General features: G+C 40.6%; 2 long non-coding RNA genes across 2 annotated transcripts; both read left to right on the top strand.

Annotated features, from left to right (window-relative positions):
- Window positions 1-3,294: 3,294 nt before the first annotated feature.
- Window positions 3,295-3,935, top strand: LOC119294028. Its single transcript, XR_005143304.1, has 3 exons — window positions 3,295-3,410; window positions 3,597-3,731; window positions 3,836-3,935. It is a non-coding gene; the product is annotated as an uncharacterized LOC119294028 (long non-coding RNA).
- A 977-nt stretch (window positions 3,936-4,912) lies between these two features.
- On the top strand, window positions 4,913-6,752 carry LOC119294027. Its single transcript, XR_005143303.1, has 3 exons — window positions 4,913-5,336; window positions 6,186-6,290; window positions 6,387-6,752. It is a non-coding gene; the product is annotated as an uncharacterized LOC119294027 (long non-coding RNA).
- Window positions 6,753-7,249: the final 497 nt, after the last annotated feature.

Genomic DNA, 7,249 nt, shown 5'->3' with positions numbered 1-7,249 from the left:
TGCATATGCATCCTTGCATACAAATAATTTTCCTAGAATTTTCCAATATTGAGCATTCTTCTGTTAAGCGCGTTGTTACTATTTTTTTGGCTCATGAGTTTAGATTTATAATAAGGCCAAAGAAATCTTTGCGCACTATAGGGTGGACTCCGTTCGTCCTCCCATAGAGGCGGTCCTCTTTGATCAAGAGGAAATTAGGCGTTTTCAATCTTCAGACTGTGTTGCTTTCAATGAAAACCTTAGAAAAGAGGTTCCTACCAATGTCCTGATTGATAGAATTTATGAACTTAATGATGATTTTTCTCTTCGAAATAATGAGCTAGGATACTCTCTTGAGTATAGGCTCACCAGATTTTTCCAAAAGAATGCTTTTAGTGATGAATTAGTTGTGCATTATGAAGGGCCAAGAGAGGAACCCGTTCCTCCTGAGATTGATCTTGGGGACTTTTGTCCCACTAAATTTAGCCCTTTTGATTATTTTTGCTTGCCTCAAAGAAAACTTGCGGCCGAACGTAGAGAATATGAGATGAGTTTTCAGGATCTATCTTATTATTATGGCACTACTTAGATCTATCTTCGCTTTTATGCCTAGCTAGGGGCGTTAAACGATAGCGCTAGTTGGGAGGCAACTCAATTTTCTTTGTGTTTTTGTTTTTGTTCCTGTTTAGTGTTAAATTTTGTTTCTACTTTCTGTTTAGATGTGTTTTTAGCTTTTAATTATTGTTTGTGCCAAGTAGAACCTATAGGATAAACTATGATGATAGTTGATTTGATTCTGCTGAAAAACAGAAACTTTGCGCTCACGAGAAAAAAATCAATAAATCACAAAAACGAGATTTTGCATTGATACTTTTTGCTTATGATCAATAAACAAATTGTTTAGGACTTCCTATTTTGGTAGGAGTTTTAGAGTATAGAAGTTTGCATTAGTTACAGATTCCTACAGACTATTCTGTTTTTGACAGATTCTGTTTTTCGTGTGTTGTTTGCTTATTTTGATGCATCTATGTCTAGTAAAATAGTTTATAAACCATAGAGAAGTTGGAATACAGTAGTTTTAACACCAAAATAAATAAAGAATGAGTTCATTACAGTACCTTATGTGGTGGTTTTGCTTTCTTTCACTAACGGAGCTTATAAGATTTCCTGTTGAGTTTTGTGTTGTGAAGTTTTCAAGTTTTGGGTAAAGCTTTTATGAACTATGGAATAAAAGGTGGCAAGAGCAGCTTGGGGATGCCCAAGGCACCCCAAGATATTCAAGGATAGCCAAAAGCCTAAGCTTGAGGATGCCCCGGGAAGGCATCCCCTCTTTCGTCTCCGTTCATTGGTAACTTTACTTGGAGCTATATTTTTATTCGCCACATGATATGTGTTTTGCTTGGAGCGTCGTGTATTATATTAGTCTTTGCTTTTTAGTTTACCACAATCATCCTTGCTGTACACACCTTTTTGGAGAAGCCTATTTGATTAGAATTTGCTAGAATACTCTATGTGCTTCACTTATATCTTTTGAGCTTGATAGTTTTTGCTCTAGTACTTCATTTATATCTTTTAGAGCACGGTGGTGTCTTAATTTTGGAGAAATTGCTAGTCTCTCATGCTTCACTTATATTATTTTGAGAGTCTTTTGGAACAGCATGGTATTTGCTATGGTTACAAATTCGATCATGGAATGATGAACATCCAAGTTGGGTATAATAAAAACTATCATAGAAAATGAATTGGATGCTAGGATCAATTTGATGCTTGATAATTGTTTTGAGATATAAAGGTAGTAATGTTAGGGTCATGCTAGTGGATAATTATGAAATTGAGAAATACTTTTATTGAAGTTGGCGAGTCCCGTAGCATGCGCATATGGTAAAAGTTTTGTGACAAATTTGTTGCATGAGGTGCTCTTTTGAGTGTCTTCCTTATGAGTGGCAGTCGGGGACAAGCGATGGAATTTTTTCCTACCAATCTATCCCTCTTGGGGCATGCGTAGTAGTACTTTGCTTCGAGGGCGAAGTAGATTTTTACAATAAGTATATGAGTCCTTTATGACTAATGTGAGTCCATGGATATACGCACAGTCATCTTCCACTTAGCTAACTCTATTTTACCGCGCAATTTTCGCCGGTAGCATAAACCCATTATTTACCTTCCGCAAAACAGACACCATACCTACCTATTATGGCATTTTCATAGCCATTCCGAGATATATTACCATGCAACTTTTCACCGTTCCATTTATTATGACACATTTCATCATTGTCATATTGCTCTTTGCATGATCATGTAGTTGACATTGTATTTGTGGCAAGGCCACCTTCATAATTTTCATACATGTAAATCTTGATTCATTGCATATTTTGGTACACCGCCGGAGGCATTCATATAGAGTCATATTTTGTTCTAACTTTGAGTTGTAAATCCATAAAAGTGTGATGATGTTCATTATTAGAGCATTGTCCCAGTGAGGAAAGGATGATGAAGATTATCCCCCACAAGTCGGGATGGGACTTCGAACTTTATTTAAACTTATAAGAACCCTAGCTAACCTGCACCCAGAATGCTCCCCTAGATTGGAGCTTCATCAGCCGTCGAATTTGGTCTACTTGATTTTTTGGCCGTTGGATTTTCACCAGTCGGTCATCAGCGGCTTTCACCGTGCAATATCTTTCCACGCCCGATGACCAGTGGGCTCGCTTCGAATGGCTATTGGCTCGGTGAGCCTTTCCAGGGTTTTCCCAATCGGCTCCTCGCACGCCGCGCGTGCGACGTGCAGCCCGTGGCTTGGGCGTGGGCGTGAACCCTCCCCTCCCCCCCAGTCCACAGCCACCACACCCACTCCTCCCCGCCTCGTCTCCTCCCGGCTCCCCCATCTCTTCTCCCACGCCGTCGCCTCCCCTCACCCCGCTCGCCTCAGCCACCTCCTATGCTCCCCCACACTGCCGGCTCCCTCCCTCTCGGCTGACCCCTTGGCGGTGGCCGGGTCGGGGTGGAGGCAAAACACCATGGAGAATCCGGTGTCTTTGGGCGCGGCAGGGGTTGATGGAGCGGCGGATTTGGGCATGATCCCACCCTTAGGCGCTCCACGATGAGGGCCAGTTCGGAGGGAGAAGGTAGAAAGCGATGGCGAGCCTGCGCCTCTGGGTGGAAGCAGCGGGGTTGGTCGAGCAGTGGATGTGGTCGGGGTCAGCAGTTGAAGGAGGCTCGTCGGCCGGAGCAGCAGGAGGTGATTCAGGTTTGCCTTCACCTCCTCACTCTCTTCTCCCCCTCTTGTCTCATGGATGGTTACGCTGACTGCAGGAGCACCTCAAGGAGTGGAAGGGAGAGGTCGTGCAGGACAGGCCAACAAGAGCATTAGAGCAACGAGGATAAAATATTTGATCAGCCCTATATCTTCTTCTCGATGCAGCCCCGCATAGGTAACTTCTTGCATCTCGGGGAAACATTGCCAAATACTTACTGAAGAAAGTGTTCCCTTTCTTGTTCCCATTGCTCGATAAGCATGCTCATGTTTCTCTCTCTCTCTCTCTCCATTTGGATGTCACTTATTAGACCATTTAGTACTTGCTGTTCCATCGCTGAGTGTTCCCTTAATGGCACTTTAGGTATCCTGGGGTGATTCAAGATGCTCAGGTGTATCACACTGCATGGTACACAGGTCAGTTTTGCAGGCTGCTCTGAGATACACTGATTTAGATACAACCACATGTCTGCAGCAATTTCTTACTCTCGGTATAAAGGTACTTCTTGCTTTCTTTTTTTTCAAATGCACTCCTGCTTCACTTCAACTCCCAACTATAGTTGCATATCTGCTATATTCTTGATTCAATTAATTCTGTACTAGACCAGCTCATGGTGTGGGAAGCATCTCATATGGTTCACCGAATCAATTGATGAATCTGAAGCGATTCAAGAGGAGGAGCAAAAATTGTTTATGCCTATAGGTTGTCCGAACGACACCTTTAATTCTAATTACCTTGTTTGTTCTCCTTCTGTGTGATATCACTTTGTTCTGTATAGTTGTCACTGGGACATATATATTACTTCTTGCATGAATCATGGATGTATGAAGACATGAAGTCAGATATAATATAAAGCAAAATGCATATGAATACTTTCAAGACATATCTTTATGTTCATTTACAGGAAGATACATTATAATAGTATTAATGGGCGCATTTGTCCACTAATATGTTCGTTTAATTTGGTAACCAATGTTTTTCGTCTCAAGTACCATTAGGAACATTTGGTAGATAATTATTTTATTCAAGATGCAACATGTTGTTCTGATGTATTTTGCTCTCGATATTCTGTAAATGTTTTGTATACTTTGTTTTGTTACAAGCAAACATGTGGGTTTATGGTTGCCTCATTTCTATATGCATACTTTATATACGTGTTGATGATTTTGTGGTAGTAAATTACTAAGTCTTCTCTTTATATTTTGTCCACAAGAAGTGAAACGGAAGGCCATGAACAACGCGTCTCCGGGAAGTGAATTTTATGGTGCCTTGCATTCTGCTCATTTGGTGCAATTTTAAATCACAAAGTGGAGGGGAGAGGTCTGGCTGCTACTGATGGGAAATGGGTGCCTCTCCAGTCAACCGAGCGACGACAAATCCAACTGGGAAGGGCTCTGTGGTGATCTTCATGTTATCAGTAACTGTTCATGATTTTCCTGGCTAACAGTTGTTATCTTTCAAGGCTACGAGTTTAGCCCCGTATGCAATACAAAACATTCAAGCAAATAATTTGTGCTTTATCTTTTGAAATGCGTGTGCAACATGTTTTTTTCTTTTTTATCCAAGCTACTATGCAAAACTGTATTGTTTAACGGCAATTTGGTTCATAGGAGTGAGCTTTGTGGGACTAGGATAGTACATGCATGTGCAGTATTACAGATACACAATTAGATGTTGAATGATTCTTATTTGTAGTTATCTGAAATATTACTTCCTGACTTTAAATTTACCTTCTTTCTTTATCCATGTACAAGCTCAACACATGGTGTTCTCTTCTTGATTCCTGTTGGAAAGGAAGCCATGCGTCGGTGTACGGCAACGATTCGGGTGCCTGCGGCATGATGGCGCTGCAGAAGCATGCAGCGTTCTTCGACGGCAAACAAGGATGCATTTGTTTTCCACTCAGTTTCTTTTTGTTCCCTACACTTTTTCTCAGAGAGATTTCTCTAAGTGATTCTCCGTTTGATGTTCGTTGATTCTGTCTCACGTACAATTTATCCTCCTTGCATATCAGCATTTTGGGCCCTCGGATTTGGATTTGATGCAGCCTCCACAATGAGTGCCACCTTCATCAATGGCGTCCTTGGCCCCCAGAAAAAACCGGTAATCCTTCGACAGCAAAATCATACGTCTTTGTCTATAGGAGTTATTTTCTCTATTGAGTTTAATGTTCCTGGTTAGTTACTTATCTTGCGACTGCAACGTAACCTTGCTTTCCTGAGAAGGCAAAACAACAATCAACAATGCTTCATTTTTCTGCGATTTTGAGCTGATAATTCAGTGATGGCATGATAGGCTAGCTACCTAAGCCATAAAGTTGTTGCGTTGAAAATTACAGCATGCGTGTTTGAGAGAAAGGGATGGTAAATAGGGGACTGGAACAAGTGGAGAAGAAATTTATTAGTTGATTCTCCCATCTGATAGAAACTGCCTCATGAATGTTTATTTATTTAGTGATCATATGTGAGATCTGAACATTGAAGAGCAACAATGGACATAAGTGTTAGATGAGTTTGGGAAGACATGGTTGCAAATGGAGTATTTTCACGATGAGCTCGGCTCCTGAAGGCATGATGCCTCATTTCGATTCTCTTATCTTGGTGTGTTTTTATTTCGAAAATTAAGGCATGATGCCTCATTTTGATTATCTTATCTCGGTGTGTTTTATTCAGAAAATAAATATTCTTATTTTTGCTTTTTAGGGCTATAAAAAGAGAAACCTCCATTGCTGAAAATCTTTTAAAGAGATCGAGGATAAAAAAAAATTTCCAAGTAAAATGTGCTTTACTGCCGTATTTTTTATGCGAACCTTCTTCTTAATCTGTGTTGGGACTTGGGAGAAAGATGTTGCTTTTTTGTTCAGAAAATGTTTATTAGATGAAAATACTCGGCATTTAAAGTTTTTTCTCCAAATGTTTTTGTGCGTGCAAATATAATCTGATTTCATTGCAGCCAAGCCAATGGATATGTGTAGAGGGCCGCAATGAGGCAGACGGCAGCGGGTGGCAGCAATAGGGGTTGACGGATGCTCCGAGACCATGAAGAGCCTATTCAATGGTGTATGGCCTCCCTGTTCATTTTTTGGGGGTTCCGTCTCTAGATTGGTGTGATATAATTCTGAGTTGTTGTGCGTGCGTGTGTTGTGTGATGCAGATGAGAAGGATGACATAGCGAATGAGGATTCCGACATGGTAGCTCCCACAATCGCGCAGTTGGAGAGCATGCACGAGTTCGGTAAACTATGTATTCTATTGGTATAGCTCTGAAAGGTTAGGATGCTTTGGGTCGCGGCCTGAACTATGTATCTGTGGATATTATTACACTTTCAGCATGCTATTTCCTATTTTTTAGACATCAATTTCTGTGAATTGTGGCTGAACTATGATACTTTAGGTTGCATGCTCAACTATGTGTAGTGTCATTACTGCTTTCTCCCCTGATTGTATTGTCCTTGCCATGTTATCCCCTAAAGGCTTACTCTTGCCATGTTATTCCCTAAATTATTACTCATTTCTTCTTTTGCCAGTGCTCCACTTATGCATCATGTATTTAGTACTCCCTCCGTCCGAAAATACTTGTCGAATAAAAATGAATGTATCTTAAACTAAAATATGTCTAGATACAACCATCTCTCCGACAAGTATTTTCGGATGGAGGGAGTACCAAAAACGAGGTATGCTTCTTTACATTAAACAGTCTTTCCTTCTCAGTATATATGGAAGTATATTGGGCGGCTTCCATAGAATACTTGTGTCTGTACTATATACTGGATGAAAATAATTTCCTTGCATGCGAATATATGCTAATTAGTAGCTGCACTACATTCCTGAAGCTTTTTTGTACTATTGGGAAACATGAGAAAGTTTTTACACAGAAGTATATGGTTGTTTCCATTTCAAACAAAACGAAGGCTAAAAGTTGTTACTTCTGTAGTACTCCTAGATACAACAATTAGTGTTCAGCTAGACTGTCAATCTTACAGTTTTTCACTAACCGCTGCCTCTCTAGGCTTATGC

This window comes from Triticum dicoccoides, chromosome 4B, assembly GCF_002162155.2.
Source record: "Triticum dicoccoides isolate Atlit2015 ecotype Zavitan chromosome 4B, WEW_v2.0, whole genome shotgun sequence".
In the NCBI taxonomy this organism is placed as follows: domain Eukaryota; kingdom Viridiplantae; phylum Streptophyta; class Magnoliopsida; order Poales; family Poaceae; genus Triticum; species Triticum dicoccoides.
The sequence above is the reverse complement of the archived record's forward strand: the minus strand, read 5'-3'. Positions and strand labels throughout refer to the sequence as shown.